We start from the raw sequence: 24,920 nt of genomic DNA on the forward strand, positions 1-24,920 counted from the left end.
GAGAGTCGACGTTTCGGGCATAAGCCCTTCATCAGGGATGTACTGATGTTGAGCTTATGCCTGAAACGTCGATTCTCCTGTTCCTCGGATACTGCCTGACCTGGTGTGTTTTCCAGCACCACACTTTCTAAGTCAGAGATCTGTCAAAGTTTTTGACAGTCGCGACCCCAAATCCACCTGGTTCACTTCAGGGAAGGAAATCTGCCATCCTTACCTGGTCTGGCCTACATGTAACTCCACACTGACAGCACTGTGGTTAATTCTTAACTGCCCTCCAAATGCCACTCAGGGCAATAAGGATGAGCAAAGCCAACACCCTCAGAAAGAGTGAAGGACAAGAAATGACAATACAAACCATTTGGAATGGAAACAATTCAACCTGGTTTCCTGCTTCATATTGCAGACTTGTCAAGTGGTCAACGCCACGCAGTTCTTTTTAGTTCACACAGTAATGGCCCAATGCTCACTCTCTCCACTCCATAAGGATGTGGGATTGGAACAGAATTGGGATCTGCAGTAATGTCCTGCCGCTGACAGGGTGGTCTGTCAGTATTAAAAGCTCGAAATTATCTTATTGGCAGATTTACTAACTTTCAAGCTGTTAGTGGTATAGTGATTGTTTTGTTTGGTCGCTACATGTTCCTCAGCACTATTATTACACTCTGTAACTGAAATATGCAAAAGTTTGAAAGGGCTTGACAGAGGAGATGTTGAGAAGTTTGATTCTCTTGGCTGGAGAATCTAGAATAAGGTGGGGGGGGGGGGGGGGCAAAGTGTCAGAATGTGGATCAATTATTTCGAAAGATGAGGAAAGCTTCTACACTCAAAAGGTTATGAATCTTTGGAATTCCCTCTCCCTAAGATGTTGGGGATTTCCCTTGTTGACTGTATTGATGTTGGATTGGGGTGCAAAAGTCTGTAAGGGTTAATACTGAGTAGTATTAACCTTAAGGGCTACCTGCTGAGTTAATATCACATGGACTTGTGGACAGAACTGTGGAGGATCTGGAAACAGAGAATCCCAACATTCAGGTCTTCCTCAATGTCTGTTGAATCAATGTAGCATGTAACTAGTTGCTGCCATGCACTAAACTGCTTATTTTTCAATACAAGCACCTCTTTAAGGACTGTTGTGGTGCAGTGGTAGTGTTCCTACCTCTGAGCCAGGAGGCCTGGGTTCAAGTCCCACCTGCTCTGGAGGTAACATTGCTGAGCAGGTCGATTAGAGGAAAAAAAGACCCAAGAGAGCTTTGCTTCATGAGGCCAGCCAATGCTTTTCCTCAGCCTCACGAAAGCAAGATGGATCCACAGTTCCCTGTATCTAGGTAACTGCAATCCCAGCACGAGGTAAGGTACAGGCTCCACTTGGCCACACTGTTAACAACTGAAAGCTGAAAGCTGGTCGCTCAGGGAATCGAGGGGAATACAGAGTGAGGGGCAAAGTGTAGTTGACACACATGGTGAGCCATGATTTTGTTGAGTGATGAATCAGACCCAAGGGGCCATCCGACCTATTCCTGCTCCTACTCCGTGCACAGAAAACCCAGTCTCACTTTCCCTCTCTCCACTGGAGGTTATGGCAAGTCTTCAGGAACCCCCAACCATTCTTTTCCGGTGGAGATCATGATTTCTTTGCAGTGTAGTCTTCCCACAAGAGATATCGATCCATTTTGTCAAAGACAGGATAGGTGCAAAATGATTTAAACTACATTGACGGGGCGAGTAAGGAGTTGCAGCATAATTTCTGAGAGCTCTGCTTGGTTGTGAAGGAAAGCTACAACTCAGCAGGTGTCAGAACCAAATTTGTTGCCAAATGGGGAATTGTGATGGGAGGGCTGATTTGGCAGCGTACTTGGAACTTACTCAGTCAAAGTCCCTCATCCCGAGCTGTGCTTGCAGCTGTCTGGCAGCTGCAGCAGTTCAATTCCAGCTCTTATGAGCGAGGGCTTTTGAAGCTTTTTCCGTGTATCATGACTGACTGCTCCTGCAGACGTGAAACCAAAGGACTGCAGAGGCTGGAAATCAGAAACAAAAATGGAAATAGCTGGGAAAGCTCAGCAGGTCTGGCAGCATCAGTGGAGAGAAAGCAGAGTTAACATTTCGGGTCCAGTGACCCTTCTCCAGAACTGATTGTCGCTTGGAAAAGTTGAGGTATCTGCTGAAGGGGAGGGGGTGGAGTAAACAAAAGATGGAGGTGATGCCTAGAGAGAGAGAGAACAGTTGGACAGATGGGGGATGAAGGGTGACTTTGGGGAATCAATAGCTGCTAAGGGTCATTAGCTACCTTTCCACCACCTCTAGCAGAATGCCACCACTAGATATATATACCCCGCCCCTTCATTGTCAACCCTCTGCAGGGACCTCTCCCTCCAGGACATCCTGGTCCACTCCTTCTCCGAGTGCCCCCACAGCCCCTTCCACTGCAATCGCAGTTGGTGTAACACCCCTCCCTTTGCTTCATCCCTCCTGACTATCTGAGACCCCAGACACACCTTCCAGGTGAAGCAGCGATTCATGTGCACTTCACTCAATCTAATCTACTGCTCCCCTCTACACTGGGGAGATGAAATGCAGACTGGACAACCATTTTGCGGAACACCTATGTTCCATCGCAAAAATAACCCTGAGCTTTCCGCTGCCTGCCAATTTAACATACCGCCACGTTCCCTGGCCAAGACCTGTCTCAGGCTTGCTGCAATGTTCCAGTGAAGCTCAGTGCATGCTGGAAGAACAATACCTCATTTTCCACTTGGGGACCCTGCAGCCTTCAGGACTCCAGATCGAGTTCAATAATTGTAGAGCCTGAGCACCTTCATTCTTGTCTCTACCCCAACCCCCACACTCCAGGCCTTGTCTCCAGGGCTGTGACCACACAACACATTGACAGTCACCAATGGTCCCGATTAGCAGTTCTTGATTCTCCCAGGCTGACATTTACCCATTCCTTTGTCTGTCTATTCTCTCTCTCTGGGCTCCATCTCCACTTGCCATTTACTCCTCCACCCACCCCTCCTTCAGCACATGTACCAACCTTTTCCGAGCTACAGTCAGTTCTGAAGAAGAGTCACTGGACCTGAAATGTTAACTCTGCTTTTTCCCTCCCCAACCACGACCGATTTAATGGCCAATCAAAACCCAGTAAAGGGCCTCAACCAGGAGTGGCCGCATGTGGGTCTGCTGATGCGCAGCCGTCCCAGACGCTTTGGGCTGGGAGGGGTCGCGGGACCATCAGTGCCTGATCGCTGGTGTGAATCTGACATTCCCAAATCTTTTCCCTCTGCGAGTCCACTTCAAAGCTTGAAAGCTGACACCACTCCTCAGCGTGGAGTGAGGGAGTGAGAGGGAAGCACTATGAATGTAATAACTCTGTCTGAGTTCCTTGGGGTCTATAGCTGCCTCAGAGTTCACAACCCCAAAGTTTCAGCTCGAGACTCCATTTGGGGCCATGACCCTCAGTCTGGGAATGTCTTGCACATACTAAGATTCACCCCCACCCCTGCAAACCGCATGCAAAGTTCCTCAGTACACGAAAAGAAATTGCTGGAGAAACTCAGAAGGTCTGACAGCATCTGTGTTGAGAGAAACAGAAGTAATATTTTGAGTCCAGTATTCTGAAGAAGTCACACAGAGTCACACTGCAGTCCATGTACTATAGGAAGACCCATAATGCTGTTAGGGAGGGAATTCCAGGATCTTGACTTAGTGACAGTGAAGGAACAGTGATATATTTTCAAGGACAGGATGGTGAGTGGCTTGGAGAAGAACATGCAGCTGGTGGCACTATTATACATCTGTCCTTCTAGATCGAAGAGATCATGGGCTTCTTGAACTGCAACATTTCAGGGCAGCAGCCCAGGGCCAACTAAGGTGGGCAATATATATTGGTCCAGTCAGGGATGCCTTGATCCCATAAATGAATAAAAATGTAGCTAGTTTGCCCATAATTTTGGACCATGAAAGGGAATTGAAATTTTCATTGGACAGTGTTTCAGATTATTGGTATGTGTTTGACAAGTTTTCCCTTAGACAAATAGAAGCCGTATCGTGGATGGGAGCTGTCATGAAAAAGGAAACTTTCTTTCAGTTTATTAATTTGAACAAGTCTAAGAGGTTGTATTAATCCTTACACTTTGAAAGTCGTCAGTGGAGGGCAAATTAAGAGCTTTTCAGTACTCCCCCAATGTTCTAAATTATTTTTCATTCTGAATTTGGATCCAGACAATCTGTGGCTGGGATTTTGCTTCTGAAGCCTCTGTTAGAAAATGGAGCAGATTGGCACTGAGTTAACCTCCTTCATTCTTCACAAAGATTCAGTATGTTGTTGTGCTGAAGGAACACCGATAGTAATGAAGGAGAAAGTGTTCTTTCTCTGCGAAAGGAAAGTGAGACATGTTCTATATTTTGAATGAGAGAATTGCTCGTTTCTAGGCAACGCATTTTGTGGCTTCATAAATATCAATGTGTGCAGGGACAGATGCGCGTACAAATGTGCTTTTAAATTCTTTATTTTTTTTATTGCAGGAGGTTGCTTCCGAAAGAAGAAGGAAGGCTCGGAATATCTGAAGGTTTGCAGTCAGAAGGTATGTTTGTGTTTGAATGCAGTCTGCTTTTGTTCTTCTGAAAGAACGGGGAATGGGAAAAAGCAATTCAGCAACCAAGCCTGCACTTTTCAAAGAATGTGCATAACCCATTTTAATCCAAGCAAATGATCTATTGAGTGGAGGTCGGTCAAATTTCTGCTGATGCTGACGCTCTTGACGAGCTGTAAATGAAAGAAAAAATCAGCTTTGTTACTTTTTTGATTCACCATGGTTTCAATCCAAATAATTTAAATTGAGTTCAGCTTCCAAAGTCTGATCTGACATTTTCAATGTCAAGCCATTGTTACTTTAGAATTGAGGTCTGGTGGTGCATTGGTAGTGCCTCTGCCTTTGGGCTAGAAGCTCTGGGTTCAAGTCCTACGACAGGACTTGCTGACCATTGAAGGTGCCTTTGTAATGTGGCCAAACAGATGGGTTGCCAGCTTGTAAATCCCTCCGATACACTTTGATGGTGGGTGGTAAGAACGCCATAGTTTCCGGGGTACTGCAGTTTTTTCCTAGGGGTACTTTGCTCATAAGCATGGACCAATCTCATGAATGTCTGTGGCCCAACCTTTTGAAATGAAGACAAGAGAAAAGGCAAACTTTGAGATTGCCCGGGGATGATAGCATCCTGCTTTGCTGTTGTACCAGTTATTCCCTGGTTTTCCTTTAATGTGTGAGCCTAGAGACATTGTGCAATGAGTGGGGAATATTGCCTTCATTGCTCAATCCTTTGAGTATAGGAGTTGGGAAATCATGTTGAGGTTATACAGGACATTGGTGAGGCCTCTTCTGGAATACTGTGTCCAGTTCTGGTCGCCCTGTTATAGGAAGCATATTATTAAGCCGGAGAGGGTTCAGAAGAGATTTAGCAGGATGTTGCTGGGTGTGGAAGATTTGAGTTATAAAGAAAGCTGGATAGTCTGGGGCTTCTTTTCACTGGAGTGAAAGTGGTTAAGGGGTGACTTTATAAATCATGAGGGGTATAGATGGATTTAATGATAGGTGCCTTTTCACTAGAATGGGGGATTTCAAGAGTAGGGGGCATATTTTTAAGGTGAGAGGAGAGAGATTTAAAAAAGACATGAGGGGCAATTTTATTTACATAGAGGGTGGTTCGCATGTGGAATGACTTCCTGAGGAAGTGATGGATGCAGGCACAGTTACAACATTTAAACTTAGATAAGTACATGAATAGAAAAGTTTTGGAGCGACATGAGACAGGAGCAGGCAGGTGGAACTAGTTTAGTTTCGGACTATTTTCGGCTTGGACTGGTTGGATCGAAGGGTCTGTTTCTGTGCTACATGACTCTGTGACTGTATGACAATTGAATGGGAGACCTTATCTCATCCTACACACCGACCTTGGTGAGAATGGGGCCTTGATAATTATACAGTTCCAGATTAGATTCCATTCTCAGCTATTCAGAACTTTAACACTACTAATTGGTGGTGGTTGAGTCACTGTTTGGACATTAGTGGACAAATGAACAAATATGGTATCAAAGAGAACTCGTTTTCATCTTTCAGGGCATAACCAAAAAACTCAAGTAGATAATCTTAATAGTATTGAAACTATTTTAATTTCTAATTAAATGGACACTGATGCCACTGTCTGTGATACAAATGTAGAAATTTAGAAAACAGCTTGAACGTATAAAGAAAATAGTCATTTAAAATAAAATTAAAATATAGGGATTGCTGTACACCCTATTCATGTCTTTTGGAATGGAATCACAACATGTTCGGGACTGTAGGGTCCCACACTGTTGAAAGGTAAGAATGTTAACTTTGGGAATCACTGCATTGCTTTGAGTGTGATTCAAGCAACATTTTATCAGTTTAGTACAGTAAGGATGTGCAATGTGACTTCATTTAATAGTATGCAACTCCAAAGCTTGCTCTAGGACATTTTAAGACTTTGTGAAGTGTTTAACATTTAATTTGATTCGACTACTTTGGGATGTGAGGACAGTTTTTAAAAAATCCTGTATGAAAAGTCTGTGTGAATAATGTGTTGTCTATCAAGTCTGAAAACAGTAAAACAGGAGAAGAGGTAGTGGTGATTAAATGACCCAGGGCTTGGCTTTTAAACAAACCTTTTCTTGATAGCTAATTATAAAGCGGCTTTGTCTGAAATGCGGGATTCAGCTGCTTGTTTTGCTTTTTGGCTGGAAGATGCTTTGGATACAGAAGACACCCCTCTCCTCTTTCCTTCCCCTCCTCTCCACCCCATCACCACTCTCATCTCCCAAATAAACCCTAGAGTGACACAAGGTCATTAAGGTAATATATTTCAAAGTCATCCCCAAGAGACAAATTTATTCTGAAAGACATGCTCTTTTCTCAGAATTTTGATTCAGCAAATAGTGTATTAAGGCGATAGAACTTTACTAATAAGGAAAATAATTGAGTGCAGTTTAAGGTGGTGTCACTGGATATGGTACATACTTTAGTGAATCCTAGTTAATCTGATGAGAGTGTGACAGGGCAGATTTAATTTGCTTGACCAAAATATTACTGTGTTTGTGTTCTCAACAATTCAAACTTTTTTTTGGGATGAGAGTGCCGTCTTTTCTATTATGCTGCTTCTGAAACTTAAAATTCCCCTTTTCCCTACCTACCTTTTAAAATAATTACATAGGACATTGGTTACTGTATGATTTTCTATTTATTCAAAGCATACTAAGTCGAATTGCTTTCAGTTAGATTTTTCTTTTAAGTAAATTATTACTGTGGCTGATCTTTAGAACCACTGTAACTCATGGACTCTCACACTCCTGGTTTAACAGGGTGGGGATTTGGTCAGATATCAGTTGGATATATAGGGCTCTTTCCACAGCCTATATTGCCTTGCAGACATAATGCACAACACAGTGAAATTACCTGGAAAAAGCCAGGGCTTTGGATATTTTAGTGAAATAGAAGGTGCTATCCCTCCCTACTTTCAGGCCTTCACACAAAATCAGCATTCACCCGTGAAAAATGCCCATTTGCAGTGAGTGTCCAGCAGTTGCTAGGCAGCTGTGGGAGGTATGACAATCTTTTTCCATCACTTTAAAACAGGGGAGTCTCGGCTCGAAAGGATGCTTTGTGAGTGCTTCTGTGAAATACTGTTTCTGGCACCACCAATTGGTGAAAGGGTTTTGTGCTTGCAAGCTCCGATGGTCGGTTTCTTTCTGGGGAATTTGCTCTTGCACTCTCTCCAGTGTAAGGAGACAACTGAGATTGCTCCAAAGGAAATCTGAGACCATCACTATCACCTTGCCAACCAAATCGTCAGGGAGATGTCAGCTTTACCCAAAGAAACATTTCCCTATTAGGTAAGATTATCCAAATAAATACATTTACAAAACAGCACCTTTCAGGATGACAGGACTTCCCAAAGTACTTACCAGCCACTAATGTACTTTGAATGTATAATGGCTATTCTGTTGTATGTAAAGAAATGCAGCAAGACCTGGAGAACATCCTGAGAAGTGGCAAATAAAATTTTTACCATACAGGCAATGATCAAATCAGGCAAGACAGACTTTAGCTATCTCCAATTGGCTATCATTGGCATTACCATCACTGAATTCCCCTACTATTAATATCCTGCATGTTAAAATTGTCCAGAAGCTGAACTGGACATGCCATATATGATGTAGCAACAAGAGCAGCTCAGAGGCTGGGAATAATGCGGCGAGTAACACACCTCCTGTCTCCCCAAAGTTTGTCAAACATCTCCAAGGCACCAGTCAGGAATGTGCTGGAATAATTCCCACTTGGCCAGAATAACCATTGCTCCAACAACAGTCAATAAGCTCATACCGTCCAAGACAACTCAGTCCACTTAATTCACTTTCTTCACCATGGATAAACTGTGGCAGCAGTGTGCACTGTTTGCAAGATGCATTGCCGTAATGCAAAAAGGTTCCTCCAACAGGACTTTCCGGACTCACAACCTCTATTACCTAGAAGGACAAGAGCAGCAGATATAGTGAAACAATGACCAGTAATATGCATAAGGATCCTGGGATCTGGTACCTCTCGTCTAATCGAGCAAATACCATCACAGGTCACCCTTACTTCCTACCAGTTCCAGTTACCAACCCAATTGGCTCCACTGGATCAACTTTATTGAATGAGCCTTTCTAGCAACTTCAGTTTTTGTTTTAGATTTATATAGCATGTTTAAAAGTAAGGTATCAGGGTGCTTCGCAGAACTGCTATGAAGCAAAATTCATCACCAAGTCAATAAAATGAGATTAGTCAGTCCGATCATTAAAAGCATGTTCAAAAGAGGTGGTTTTAGTCATTGCCTTAAAAGAAGAAAATAAGTTATGATTTAGATTAGATTCCCTACGGTGTGGAAACAGGCCCTTCGGCCCAACCAGTCCACAGCAACCCTCCGAAGAGTAACCCACCCAGACCCATTTCCCTCTGACTAATGCACCTAACACTATGGGCAGTTTAGAATGGCCAGTCCACCTAACCTGCACATCTTTGGACTGTGGGAGGAAACCAGAGCACCCGGAGGAAATCCACGCAGACACGGGGACAATGTGCAAACTCCACACAGTCACCCGAGGCTGGAATGGAACCCGGGTCCCTAGCGCTGTGAAGCAGCAGTGCCAACCACTGAGCCACCGTGCTGCCCAATTAGGAAGGAAATCCCATAATTTGGGAATTGGGACTTATGTAGCTGAAGACTCAGTTGCCTATGACGGAATAATTAAAGCGGAGGTTCAGAAGTAGAGGAGATTCTCAGAGGGTTGTAGGCCGGGAGAAGACTTTAGAAACAGTGAGGAATGAGACCATGGAAGGGTTTAGAAATGAGGATTAGAACTTTAAAATCCAAATATTAAAATCAAGAATATACTGTATTTTATTTACTCTGGCTAATTTTATGTGTGAACCTAGCTGTTTTGTTGCTGAATTTTGAGGTGTGAGGAGGCCGGATTTTATAGTCAGTAAAGCAGTCAGCTTCACTGTGCCCCATCTCTGGTGGAGGGCCTCTTCCTTGGAACAGCTCATTGTGTCTGAATCCCATGCCAAAACTGAGCTGAGCTGTGGCTAAGGGTGGAACAGTCAACTCAATAGTACTATTCAGCTGCAGAGAAAATATTCAAGATTGTTGTTCCCTGTAGCCACCAGCTGAGGTACACAGGGGTTTTGATCAATGTGGCTTGAACTAGAATGCGACCTTATTCTTCAGTTCTTAGTGAGGAACTAAAAGCAAACAATGCACTACATCAGACTGTACGCCTCGGCTACTTAGGTAGATAATGTGTACATGGGTTATACATATAAATAGTCTTAATTTCTGACACAATAAAAGGTGTCAGATTGTGTGTCTAATCTAAGAGTATCTAATATATAATCCAATTGATTGTGAACATTCATCCGTGAACAAACAACTAAAAATACTAATTATCAAGTCATTATTGCATGGCTGCATACAGATTGACTCTGGTGTTTCCTATATAGCACTTCAAGACCACTTAAGTGATTGAAAAAGCACAAAGGGATGTCCTAAGCCTTCAAGTGCTGTTAGATAGATGAAAACCTTTCCCACTTCAACACAACATTTCATTCAGAATTAGCATTTATGCACCAATTTGGGAAAAATGCTTATGTTCAAATTCTGAAAATTTCAATGAGCTGCAACGTGATACAAATTAACACAAATTCAAATAGCCACAACTCCTAAAGACAAGGCAACTTAAGGCTGTAGTTTTCACAATGTACAGGCCAATAAATTTATGGATGTGTCTGGTCAGGCACATGTTTTTTCACTTCAGCACAATCCCTGAATGAAAGTTTTAGGGATCTTACTCATCAAAGTGAAGTTTCTGGAAAAAAGTCACCAAAGAACAAATCTTACCAAATGAAGAAAAGCAATTACAGGAAGTCCCGGGGTTACAAACGAGTTCCGTTTTTAAGTCTGTTTGTAAATCGAATTTGTATGTAAGTCGGAACAGTTACGTGTGATTCACATCTATCATCAATTAGTCAAATGTTTGTCTTCATATATAATATATATATTTTACCCATAACATCTTAAATATAATAATAATAAGTGTAACTACAGTACAGTATTTATAATTGAGAGAGAGAATGTGTGTCTGTATAGGTATAAAAAGAATTAAAGAAACATTTCTTAAACTGTTTAGATAGAAAAGATAATGATTAAAGGTTAACACTTGCTCTTGTTCCAATTGATGTCTTGCATACCGGAAGGAGCCTGAAGTAATAATTAAGATGACTTTATTAATTGGATGATGGGCCCAGTGCTGGAGAGGATGGGCCTGCTGCTGGAGAGTCAGGGTCTGATTCGGCTGCTGGAGAGTGGGACAAACTGCTGAAACTGTTCAGCGTTTTGCGCAAAGTGATCCGCCCATTCTTTAGTACGAACCATTGTATGTGACTTCATTTTTTAAAAATAATAGGCTTTACGGACGTCAGTTTGTAAGTCACCCGTTCATAACACAGGGAAAGCCTGGGTTGATATTGTTGTGTTTTAGGTTCAAAGTTCATATTTTGTCTTCTTTAATCAATCATGTGAAAGTGATTCGGAGATGCCGGTGTTGGACTGGGGTGTACAAAGTTAAAAATCACACAACACCAGGTTATAGTCCAACAGGTTTAATTGGAAGCACACGAGCTTTCGGATCGACACTCCCTCATCAGGTGATAGTGGAGGGCTCGATCGTAACACAGAATTTATAGCAAATTTTGCTATAAATTCTGTGTTACGATCGAGCCCTCCACTATCATCTGATGAAGGAGTGTCACTCCAAAAGCTAGTGTGCTTCCAATTAAACCTGTTGGACTATAACCTGGTGTTGTGTGATTTTTAACCATGTGAAAGTGGTTCACCTGATTACAGATCATTTGGACACTTCTGATCATGTTATGTAATTTAAATATTTTAGATTTATTCCATATATGTCAAGTAAAATTCTTTATTAAAGAAACTTGCAAAAGAAATACCTCAGGTTGGTCCGAAATACTGTTCAGTCACCAAAGCACTTGTGTTGTATCATCACTGTTTTTAGCCGTATCCCCTGAACATCATTGTTTTTAAATACCATTGTTGTTCACAATCTCTTCAAAATCTTGCTTTCTCTTATGACATGTGTTCCAGCCACTTGATTGCAAATGTCCTTGTTAATATTTCAATACATTGCTTCCTGGACCAGGTTTTATTTTAAGTTTCTCTTTATTCAGTTTCATGGAAAGGTTTACTCTTTGGCAATCTGAGACTGCATTCCTCTAAGTGTGAGATTAGACAACAATTGGAATACAAACATGGAGCTTCATTTGCTGGTGTGGTAAAATACCTCCAAAGTGATTTGTACCTCTATCATTGCTCATTCAAATGCAGATTCCATAACTGACCTGTCCATTTTTGCAATCCTATTGTAAATGTATTCTGCTTTAATTTAATGGTTGTGTGGTGAGCCCTAATTTTGAACAGTATTGCTATTGATCATGCAGAATTTGCTGAAGATGGCTATCTTATTATAATACTACAGGTTGCAAACGAATTAGTATTTATATCGACAGATCAAAATTTTGAGGTATCAATGAATTGCAAATTAGAGAAGTTTGGTGTTCTTATGGTTGACCTTATAATATTCCATTCTTGTGATTAATTGCATTTTGAAAGAATGAAATTCCTCCATGTTTGACATAGGCACAGGAATTTTCACAAGGGACATTTCTTGTGATAAATGCATTTCGAACGCACCCTACGTTTTAGCACTTCTACCTTCTTACTTAGAATTTTTTGAGGAGAAATTAATTAAATATGATGAGTACTTCTGGGCATTCCGCTCTGAGCACAGCCAGGACACATCAGCCAAAATGTGGAAAGAAGCCTGTTACAATAACAGTTCGAGCTTTGTAGCTTTTGAATCCTCAGATCAGTAGAGTCAGCATGAAATGGCATGCATTCCTATAGAAATCGAAGAGCAGTGTTTCTGTGTTGACTTCCTCTCTAATCTAAGCCTCTTCTCAAACTCCTGATGGAGTACTTAATCATTAACCTGTCATTCTTTCCAATCTTTGTTCTAAATCGTTCATGGATTGAGGGCTTCAGTGGCTGGAGCAGCATATATCACCAATGCCTAATTGCCCTTGAGAGGTGATGGTCAACCAGCGTCTTGAACCACATTAGTCTGTTGGTGTAGCTAGACCCACAGTGTTGTTGACAAGGGAATTCCTGGATTTTGGCCCCATCACAGTGAAGGAATAGAGTTGTATTTCCAAGTCAAGGTGGTTGGTAACTTGCAGCTGATGGTGTTTGCATGTATCTGCTACCCTTGTCCTTTGAGATAGATTATACAGCACGGAAACAGACCCTTTGATCCAACCAGTCCACACCGACATGTTCTCAAACTAAACCAATCCCACTTGCCTGCATTTGCCACGTATTTTTCCAAACCTTTCCTATTCATGTACTTATCCAAATGTACTTTAAATGTTGTAACTCTACCCGCATTCATCAATTCCTCTGGCAGTTCATTCCACACATGAACCACTCTGTATAAAAAAGTTGCCTCTCACTTTCTTTTTGAAATTTTCTCCTCTCACCGTAAAAACGTGCCCCTCTAGTTTTGAACTCCCCCAACCTTGGGAAAGCATCCTTGCTATTCACCTTATCTATGCTCTTCATGATTTTATAAACTTCTATAAAGCCACTTCTCAACCTTGTATGTTCCCAGCCAATCCAGCTTATTTTTATAATGCAAACTCTCCATTCTCAGCAATCTTTACTGAACCCTCTCCAATTGAATAATATCCTTCCTATAACCGAGTAACCAGAACTGCCCACAGTACTGCAGAGGAGGTCTCATCAATGGCCCAAACAACCCCAACATGACATTCCAACTCCTGCACTCAAAGGCTTGAATAATGAAGGCAACGTGCAAAATGCCTTCTTAACCACCTTGTCTACCTGTGATGCAAATTTCAAAGAATTATGTACTTGAACCCCTGGTCTCTCTGTTCGACAACACTACCCAGGGCCCTACCGTTAAACTGTATAAGTCCCATCCTTGTTTGTTTTACCAAAATGCAGTACCTCACATTTATCCAAATTAAACTCCATTTGCTACTCCTCAGCCCATTGACTCAATTGAGCAAGATCTCTTTGTAACCTTAGATAACCTAACTGTGGGGCCTCCATTTGCAATGGCTCTCACCCTTTCACTTAACTGAGACTTGCTGACAAGCAAGACAAGCTTCATGGCTTTGTGTCTGCACTAAAGGGTAAAGCAATGTGGTAGTACCATGAGCCTCATACCTCTGACAAAGAGCAAAAAAAAAGCAGGGCAAAGCAGGGATGCTTTGAGCTTCTAGGTTGTCTCAGAGGGAGTGAGCGCGATGACAGTGAGTGAGGAGCCTGGAGCTACAGCTTGGTCCAGTCCATGAGCTGGGAGTGTGTCCCTGAGCACATATTATAATGTATTACAGTGGTATTGCAATAAGAGTTACCAGGGCAGCCTGAGGTACAGCTCTGAAGTGGACTGGAGACATTCTATGAGGGTTCATAGAGGCTGGCACATGTCAAAGGCCAATGTCCTGGGAGATGGAGCCAGTGCCCATTGTTGTCTAGTGCTTCCTTAAAGCAAGTTAGACAACTCCAACTCGAACGTTGTGAATACATTTGCCCAGGGGTGTCATAATAGCAAAACAGTCAAATCACCACAGACACAAGCCAACACCAATGCAAAACAGTCCCAACTTTACTAGGAAACAAGTTGCAGTAGTTTTTACTATCAAAAAAAATTACTTCTAATCCTATTCAGCCCCTTCAGCTTCAATATTTCCCAAGTCTCTTGTAGATTTGCACAGCCACACTCTCTCCATCCCTGTGGGACGGCAAAGCCCCTTTCTCTCCTCTCTCTCTTTGGATGCCCAGTGGGTGTCTTCCTTTTGCCGTGCCGATCTCCTCAGAAGGTCCAAGAGGGTCAAAGTGATTGTCGTGATTGTGGGTTTAAAATACGCTAAGAGTATCTTGGTGATGTGCTTGGTGAAATCTAGTCCTGTGTCTCTTCAATATCAGAATGCAGACAAATTGATGTGAATATCTCCAGAGATAAGTCTCAAAGCAGCATAACCTGCTGTGCTGTGGCTTTGAGGAAAGACTGTTGTTTTGAATAAAAGAAAGCTTGCGTTTAAATTTTGCATCTTTCATTACATCCCAAAGAACTTCTAACAAATAACAATGAGATAAATAGCCACAATAGTCTCTTGGCATTGCTAACTGAGAGATAAATGATGGTCAGTGTCTCAGGAAATCACCACTTTTCTTCTGTGAAGAATATCATATTTTACTTACATTGAGGGTGCAGAGAGGGCTTTGATTTAATATCTCATCCAAAGATTTGATTTGATTTACTATTGTCCCATGTACCAAGATACAATGTTGTTTTGTGTGGCCTTACATAAGCTCATCAGGGTAATGGAACAGAATGCAGAATATAGTGTTACAGCTATAGAGAAGGTGAAAAGAAAGATCAACTCTAATATATAAGAGGTTCAGTCATAAGTCTGAGCACAGTGGGGGAAGAAGCTGTTCTCAAAGCACAGCACTCCCATCAATGCAGCCCTCCCTCTGCCCAATAGCAAGACGCTGGCCTCGATTATGTGTACAGATTTCTGGAGTGAGGTTTGAACCCACAACCTCGTGATTCAGAGCTGGAAGTGTTAGCACTGGACAACAGCTGACATCCTAGATCGGCTGTCTTCAGTCAGCTGTAATGCGAAAAAGTTTGAAGATTCCAACAAGTTTGAAACTGATTTGATCCGGCCTTTAATGATTGGCTATGTGCCAGGCTACAGCAGCGGAGAAAATGTTGTGCACCCACACAATCCAAGGCAAAATCTTCAATCCAGAGGATCTATCAAAAAACTCAAAGAACTGCTGATGCTGGGAAGCAGAAATAAAACCGGACATATCGAGTTTGCAATTGAATGCAAAGTGGGCAAAGAATTTACTGACACCTGAAAACTCAGTAACTACTGATAAACATTTTCTTCTAAGTTATTTGCAGACCATAGCCATTGACCTCTTGTTTTTCTCTTTCTATTTTCAGAGAGGGCAGCTATTCATAACTTTGCCACTCATGCCTCCTCCAGATGCTTTTTTTTGTTTCTTTACTTGTTCTTTTACCACTCCCTTTGGCCTTACACCAATTAGTCTTTCATTATCTCATCTCTCCCAGCTTCTATCTTGTAATAGATTTTTTTTTAGATTACTTACAGTCTGGAAACAGGCCCTTCGGCCCAACAAGTCCACACCGACCCTCCGAAGAGCAACCCACCCAGAACCATTCCCCTACATTTACCCCTTCACCTAACACTACGGGCAATTTAGCATGGGCAATTCACCTAACCTGCACATCTTTGGACTATGGGAGGAAACCGGAGCACCCGGAGGAAACCCACGCAGACAGGGGGAGAATGTGCAAACTCCACACAGACAGTTGCCTGAGGCGGGAATTGAACCTGGGTCTCTGGCGCTGTGAGGCAGCAGTGCTAACCACTGTGCCACCGTGCCGCCCTTTTGTTACTTTTTCCTCAGTTTTCACCCATCACCAACACCCCATTTTCCATCAATTGTTCCAAAATCCATGACGTTTCTGACTTTGCCACAGTTCTGATGAATGATAATTGTCCTGAAACATCAATTCTCTCTCTCTCTCACCTCGGGTGCTGGCAGAACTACTGGGTATCGTTTGGCAACACAGATTGTTGCCAACAGTGTGGGTTCAATTCCCACACTGACTGAGGTGACCATGAAGGACTCTCCTTCTCTCATGTGACCCTCAGGTTAAACCATCAGGTCATCTCCGTCTAGTGAGAGAGCAACCCCATTGAGCTATGGTGATGTTACCTTTATTTCTGGATATTTATTTTGTTTCTTCATTTGTCCCTTTGGCACTCCCTTTGGCCTTACACCAACTATGTGGTTGTCATTAAATCTCTCCTAGCTTCCGTCTTATCGTAAACCTTCCCTTTTTATTCTTCTTTCCAGCTGGCACCCATCTGCTCGCCACAACCAGTTGCTCAAAATCCATTACATTCCAACTTTTCCACAATGCTAATGAACAATAATCACCTGAAACATTGATTATCTTTTCCTCGCACAAAACGCTGCCAGACCTATTGTGTGTCTTTGGTATTTTCTGTTCTTACCTCAGATATCAGGCACATGCTGTGCTGTTGTAGATAATCAGTTGACATCATAAACTATCGTGGAAAGGTTGATCAGTTCATGATCATTAAAAAGCACGTCAGTAACTCACTGGAAAATGCAGATCATTCGGAAGAATTTTGTAGCATAATGTAACATTTATTCATCCCCATAAAGGATTCTTCCTTTTTTCAGGAACTAAGGTGGTATTTACAGACCCTGAGTTTATGATGTAAAAACTCTAATATTGACAAAGTGTTTCTATTACATACTGTGATGTAGAAATTGTAAGGTAAGTTAACATAGCAAATGTAACTCTTCTCTGCAAATGACTTTTGATCAAGATTGGAATACCTCAATATTTCTATTCATCCAGTCCAAGCAGTAACTTGCCACACTTAATTTAACAAGGAACTCTTAATGAGTATTCTGTTACCACAAATTGGCAGCAAAGTGAAGCTTGATGCATCATCTCCTGCAGTGTGTTTGCATCACTGAAATACTGTACACATTCAGTAAAACTGATAGCCCACCCTTTTATTGGTTTAAAGCTTTGGAGAGTTTCTTAGAAAATGAACCCCAGGTCAGAATGATCAGAGTGGGGTTGTTCAATAAAGTTGGAACACTTACATATTCTTGAGCAACATGTTTTGTTATCTACTTACAATTGGATCCAGTGGTAGAATAATATCAGGTCTAACAAGTTTAGTGGAATTATTTCTTCTCATGACTACTTCTCAAGGTATTTGTAGGGGAAATGTTGGCATTTTGTCCTTGAACAGCTTTTAAACTTAATGCACTACCCTTATGTTTGTCGAGGATGGTTCCAGATGAGAGTTGTTAGAATGTGTCTTTTCTTTTTGTTGTGCGTCATCTCACTCTTCAATTGTCTCTTTTCTCAGCCTTTTCGGTCCATCCTTATAGTCATAACTTCTCAGGTCTGGATCCATCCTTGACAAACATAAGGGTAGCGCATTAAGTTTAAAAGCCATTCAAGGACAAAACGCCAACATTTCCTCTACAATTGCCTTTCAAAATAGTCATTAGAAGAAATAGTTCCACTAAACTTGTTAGCTCTGATTTTATTCTTCATACTGTATATCCTAAAAGTGTAATACCCTGTTGAGTAATGTAAAGATCACTTTACATTCAAATGAGGAAGGACATCACTTTGACTGAGACATCACATCCATCCTAGGACAAGACAAACAGAGACACGCACGAGGATTCCTAGAAGCATGGTACTCCAACCGGAACTCTATCAACAAACGCATTGACATGGATCCCATTTACCATCCCCTGAGACAAAGAACAGGAAATGGACATCCCCATAGGAATTGACATCACCAACCCAAGAAAACCTAAGCACATAAATAAAAAGTGGGCCATACCACCAGTGCTTCACCGGAGGCTCACTGATGATGTTGTCTAGTGTGGTGATGAAACGTCTGAAAACAAACCTTCCAGCTTAGTGAGCAAACTTACATCCAAATCTTCTCAAAAGTGGGAGAATGTTCCTAAAGTGATTATCACAACTGAATTTCACTAACTATTGTGAATGATTGCTGGAATATTACCACAACTTGCTGTTATTTGTGAAAGGCATATTTTGCTCTGTCTAAATGTTGACCATCTAAAACAGTGTTCATGGTTGACTCACTTTCCAACTATGTCTGTTTGAGCTACAAATGATTTCATCTCCCAGGGGCTCCTCTCATGATATAGAAGCCAATAAGGGATTGACACGGAACCCAGAGAACTGGCAGTGCACATATATCATGTCTCCGATAATAATTATGCAATTTTGCATTACTCAGCAAGGTATTACACTTTCAGGGTAGAGGGTATGAAGCAGAATAAAAAGAAAAGACACATTCTAACCACTCTCATGGATTTCGGATAAATGGTGCCTAGTTTTGGAACCACCCCCAAATGTAGCATTTTCTCCAAGTTTAACTTTACCAGATTCTTTCATATTTTTAAAAGATCTCTAATATGTCACTCCTCAAACCTCTCTTTTCCCAGCTTGTTCAGTCCATCCTTATAATCATAACTCCTCAGATCTGGAACTATCCTTGACAAACATAAGGGTAGTGCATTAATTTTAAAAGTTGTTCAAATGCTTTTCAAAATAGTCATTAGAAGAAATAATTCCACTAAACTTGTTGGATCTCTTCTTATTCCAATTGCCTGCCATTTCAACACACGACTGTGTTCCCTGGCCAACATTTCAGTCTCAGCCTGCTGCAGTGCACCACAGAGACTCAAGTAGAAGACCAGCATCTCATTTTCCACTTGGAGACCCTGCAACCTTCAGGACTCAATAACAAGTTCAGTAATTTTAGAATCTGAACACCGTCCATGTCCTTTACACAACCCCTACCCCAGGCCCTACCATCACATGGGCTGCTTTCAGCACAGCCAACCTATTTTCACCTACTATGGTCCCTGTTATCACCATTCCACCGCCCCCCCCCCCCTCCCGGCTTACCATTATCCAAGCTTTTGTCTGCTTTACTGTCTTTCTCCTTCTCTGGGCTCTATCTCCATCTCCACAATCACTCATTGTCATCACATATCCACCACCTTTTCCTAGTCACTATCAGTTCTGAAGAAGGGTCACTGGACTAGAAACATTAACTCTGCTTCCTTTACACAGATGCTGCCAGACCTGCTGAGTTTCTCCAACAATTTCTGTTTTTGTGTCACGTTTATCATTGTTAGTGCTTGAGGCCATCAGCGAGCAAACCTACACCCTAAACCTCAACCTGAGCTACAAACCTTGCGAAAACCTATGGGCGCAACACGCTACAACTGGCCCGAAGATGGGAAAGGAATGCCATCCGAGAGAGTTCCACCTGCGATCAACTGTACTTCCTGCATGAATGTTTAAGAAAACAGGTACTGCCAAAATGTCTCCAATATAAACCGCCAATAAAAACACCTCAAGCCAGAAATTTAACAGAACAAAACGGCCGCAGAATGCTCCGAGAACTAATCAATGACGCCCACCACAGACTCCGAAAATACAACCGGGAAATTGCGCGCCAAAAACTGTTATTCAAACAAACAACAAATCAAGAATGGACAGACGCGGTAGAACGAGCCATAAACACCAAACAACGACAAACACAGCGAAAGGAAATCGGGACCTGAAGAAAAAACTGGACAAGCTCACAAACAAAGACAAAACCGATAACACAGGGGCATGGATAAAGAACTTATCAGACTGGACCCTATCAGACACAGAAGAAGCGGTACTAGTCAAAGGATTAAATTTCATTTACCGAGACGCTGACAAGAAGGATTTCCTAGAGGCATTAGAAACCACATTGAAGGACAACAATCTCACAGAAGAAACACAACAAACGATCAGACAGACAGTTGCACCTACTCTGAGCCGAAAGAGGGAAGGAAACAAACTGAACACATAAGAAAAGAAAGCCCTGGAAAACCTCAAAAAAGACAAAAACATCGTTATATTACCTGCAGGCAAAGGTCGGCTCACAGTCATCCTGAACAGATGGGACTACATCGAGAAAGCCAATGCAGACACCAACACCTACCAACAGGTGGCGCTAGACCCGACCCCACAATTAGGAAACAAAATTACATATCTCCTAAGAAAATTACACAATTCCGGACAATTAAACAAGACGGAATTCCAGAAAATGAAACCCGACGGGACCAACATCCCACAATTCTACGGACTACCAAAAATCCATAAACCAGGAGCCCCCCTCAGACCTATAGTCTCACTCCCTGGAACACCAACTTACAGACTGGCCAAAGAACTACACGCAAGACTGAAGTACCTAGTAGAAGAGTCACAGCACTCCATCCACTTCACCCAGGAATTCCTAAAAATCATCAAAAACACCAAAATAGAGGAAGACGATGCAATGATCTCATTCGACTTAACACCACTGTTCACCTCCATCAACATCGACCTGGCAAAGGAAACACTCGCCACACTTTTAGAACAGACCATCACACACACACCCCAACCACCATCAATCACATTACCAACGAAAACATCATGAAGCTAGTGGACCTGTGCCTCACCACCCACTTCACTTTCAACAACATAGTCTACAAACAAACCAACGGCACACCCATGGAATCTCCGCTATCAGGATTCATAGCAGAAGCGGTAATGCAAACACTAGAGCAAACAGCCCTACCAACCATCAAACCAAAAATCTGGGTCCGCCAAGTAGATGACACCTTTGTCATCACAAAACGAAACAAGATAGAGACATTTAACATCATCAACAACACCCTCACAGGCATAAAGTTCACCAAGGAGGAAGAAACCGACAACAAACTCGCATTCCTGGACGTCACAGTCGAAAGAAAGGACAACGGAGAACTACAAACCTGCGTATACAGAAAACCGACAAACACTGACCAAATACGCAACTACACCAGCAACCATCCCAACACACACAAACAAAGCTGTATCAGAACACTATTCCAATGAGCCACCACACACTGCAGCACAGACGAACTTCGAAAAACAGAGGAGAACCACCTATACAACGTATTCAAGAAGAACGGATACTCAAAAAATACAGTGCGCAGATTCCTCAAAAACAAACCATGACAAGCTGACCAAACGCAGCCAGAAACCCTAACCACCTTACCATATATCAAAGAAGTTTCAGAAATGACAGCCAGACTACTGAGACCCCTCGGAATCCTAGTAGCACACAAACCCACCGACACTCTCAAACAAAAACTAACAAACTTAAAAGACCCAGTACATCCCATGGACAAAACCAACGTCATCTATAAAATTCCACGCAAGGACTGCCACAAACACTACATAGGACAAACAGGAAGAAAGTTAGCCACCGGGATACATGAACACCAGCTAGCCACAAAAAGACACGACCCCCTCTTCCTCATAGCCCTACACACGGATGAAAAAAAACCACCATTTCGCCTGGGACAACACATCTATCCTGGGACAGGCTAAGCAAAGACATGCCAGAGAATTCCTAGAGGCCTGGCACTCCAACTACAACGCCATAAACAAGCACATAGATCTAGATGCCATCTATCAACCCCTCAGAAAATGAACAGGAAATGACATCACCACAAACCCCAGGAACCCCATCCAGGAGAAAGGTATAAATAGAAAGCATGAGACAACAGCTTCGCTTCACTTGGAGGTCGCCACTGATGATGTTACCTAGCCAGGTAATGAAACATCTGGATATCAAACCTACAGCTCAGCGAGTAAACGTACACCCTAAAGCCATCTATGTAGCCATAACATCCCTGGCGTTCCTCTGGTTTCTTTTATTCATTCGTAGGATATGTGCATCACTGACTGCGTCAGCATTTATGGCCCATCCCTTGTCGCCCTTGAGAAGGTGGGGCTGAGCAGCCTTCTTGAACCACTGCAGTCCATGAGCTGTAGGTTGACCCACAATGCCATTATGGAGGGAATTCAAGGACTTTGACTGAGTAACATCGAAGGAATGGCAATATATTTCAAAGTCAGGATGGTGAGTGTTTTGGAGGTGGTGGTGTTCCCATGTATCTGCTGCCCTTGATGGACGTGGTCATGGGTTTGGAAGATACTGTCTAAGGATCTTTGGTGAATGTCTGCAGTGTATCTTGCAGGTGGTACACATTGCTGCGACTGAGTGTCAGTGGTGAAAGGAGTGGATGCTTGTGGATGTGGTGCCAGACAAGTGACTGCTTTGTCCTGAATGGTGTCAAGCTTCTTGAGTGCTGTTAGAGCTGCACCCACCCAGGTAAGTGGGAAGTATTCCATCACACTCCTGACTCGTGCCTTGGACAGGCTGAGATGTTTGATAGACCTTGAAACCTGCTGAAATGGATTACAATGCTTGCCTATACAAGGGCCAGACAATTGCAATGTTTTCTCAAGGGAAACAGCCTGCGACGCAGAAGTTTCAGCAGGTTTGTTTTTAAGATGTCCTTTGCATTGAACTCCTTGATACCATTTCTCCTGAGTCAGCTCCTTATAGAAGATCTGCTGGAGGAATCAGTAATCATCCATGGGAGAATCATGGAGTACCCATCACAATTGAATTTTCTGAGCAGTGGTCCCCATGCTGTTGACCCCAGCTGGATGGGAAACCCCTTGTTTGTGATTCTGTCCTGCCATTGAATTCTCATGAAGCATCTCATGGAAGTGTTCCAGACCCTGACGTCTGCACCATACAGCAGGGTAGTAAGGCCAACAGCTTGATTTTAGTAATCAGTGCCTCAAACCAAGGTTTTATTTCTTGGCCAAAACCAGGCGTTACATTGTGAAAGGCATTCAACACTGAAAGAGTCTGTCGGTGCTTAGAATGAGACATTGCATATTTTTGAACCCAGGCTTTGATTTCACCAGTAAAAAATGTTCTGTTTGGATTAAAGTGGAAGGAAAAGAACTTGTTTGCCCATTTGGCAAGCAGAGTGTGGAAGGGTGATGGTTTATATAAAGCAGGTAACAAAACAGAGTTTGCTCTTCCTATGCCAGATGAATGATGTTTAACTTCCTTATGGGGTTGGCCAGGGCAAGGAGACCCTTCCTTCACTTGTTATTTTTATTGCTTCTCTTCCCATGGGGAAGAGCCTGCCGACCATTCAAGTGCTTTCTCATGAAGGCATGAAGGGAATACAGGACTTCAGTGAGTGGAGAATGGGGAATGTGGATCTGCACCTTGCCTTGATCTGTTTCAGCTCCAACTCAGTCCTTTGGTTACTTCATTGCTTGTGTTTTCTGCTTCCCTTGTGTTAGATGACACACTCGTTTGTGAATTTTTCTGTTCGCAAGGTAAAGGCTGACAGTGTTAAGAAATGAAACACTTCCACACCGAGCACCTGGTGTCAGCAGTAAGGTCAACACAGTTTTGAACAGAGACTTAAGCTCATCCCATTACACCTTTGCAATGCACTTCTACCCCCAAACTCAACCTTGTGTGACATTTTTACTTTTAATAAAGCAAACGCTGTTGTCAGGTTAGTCACATATTTTTTTTCTTGGTTGGGAGTCTGTGTTCAGTTTCTTATTTGTTTGGAGCAGAGTGAAACCGCAGAGATCCAGTGATTAAGAACACTCACATTCAGCCGCAAACTAATTTTTTTTAAGTCCAGTTGTTTCCATTTTAAACTGCTCATCCTGTTTCCAAATCCTTCCACAGCCCTTGCCTTTCCTGGGTCTCGGAGCTTCTCCAGCACTACAACAATCTGTGATCACTGTGCTCCTCCATTTCGGGCCTCTTGGCATATCTCCAGTTGTAATCTCTCCATCACTGACGGCTGTGCCTTCAGCTGGCATGGAATTAAGCTCTGAATTTGATCCGTTCTGCACCCCTGATCTACCATAGATGCAGTAATGAACTTTTTACCTTCAGCAATACTTATGTTAGCTCCCAAACATAAAAACTACACATGGTAACATAGAACTGAAAGACTCAATACATTTTCCTTGCGCTTTCCTGGTATCTATATCTACATTATAATCACAGGCACAGTATTGAACAATTTGGTTACGAACAATAGCGTGTTTCCCTCAGTGTGTCATGCTGCAGGTGACCCCAGTAAGATGAAAGCTGAGACCTTGGTACCATTAGGTCACATGCTATGATACGATTATGGTATCTTAAAGGTATATTGCATATTGATTCTGAGACATAACATGATAGATTCACTCCGTAAATCTCTTATTCCTTCTACTTCTGCTTCCATACTTTAAACCTCCCTCTTCAACCAAGCTTTGGTTATCTTCCCAAATACCTTCTTATGTGGCCTGTAAATTCCTTGTAATGTTTTATAACAGTATTTATATATATGCAAAAAAAACAAACATTGTGGATGCTGGCAATGACTGTGGAGAATGAAACAGAGTTAAACTTTTAAGTCCTTTATGACTCTGCTTTGGAACGGGCCCTTCTGGGGCAACAACTTCACAATAAATCACCTGACAACATCTGTTTGGTCTGTCTTAATACAACACTTGAGCACAATATCCAAAATCACACTAAAACCCATTCCCCTTCAGCGCTGAGCTCACTGATCTATGTTAGCTTCCAACTAAGTGACACCTGAATTTTAAAGCTCTTCTCCTTGTTTTAACATGATTTTCGCTTCCCCGGTCCCCAACGCCTTATCTTCACCAT

The 24,920-nt window shown here is 42.3% G+C and overlaps 1 protein-coding gene across 2 annotated transcripts in view; it reads left to right on the forward strand.

Moving 5' to 3' along the window:
- LOC122539828 (thyroid hormone receptor alpha) overlaps positions 1-24,920 on the forward strand; it is a 378,543-nt gene that overhangs the window by 97,630 nt on the left and 255,993 nt on the right. For both annotated transcript variants that reach the window (XM_043674920.2, XM_043674921.2), the window contains one exon: positions 4,522-4,580. The gene's annotated coding sequence lies outside the window, so the exon portion shown is untranslated. The remainder of the gene's footprint in view (positions 1-4,521; positions 4,581-24,920) is intronic.

Source organism: Chiloscyllium plagiosum, unplaced genomic scaffold, assembly GCF_037043375.1.
Source record: "Chiloscyllium plagiosum isolate Xiang-an unplaced genomic scaffold, Cpla_swu_hap1 HiC_scaffold_32, whole genome shotgun sequence".
NCBI lineage: Eukaryota > Metazoa > Chordata > Chondrichthyes > Orectolobiformes > Hemiscylliidae > Chiloscyllium > Chiloscyllium plagiosum.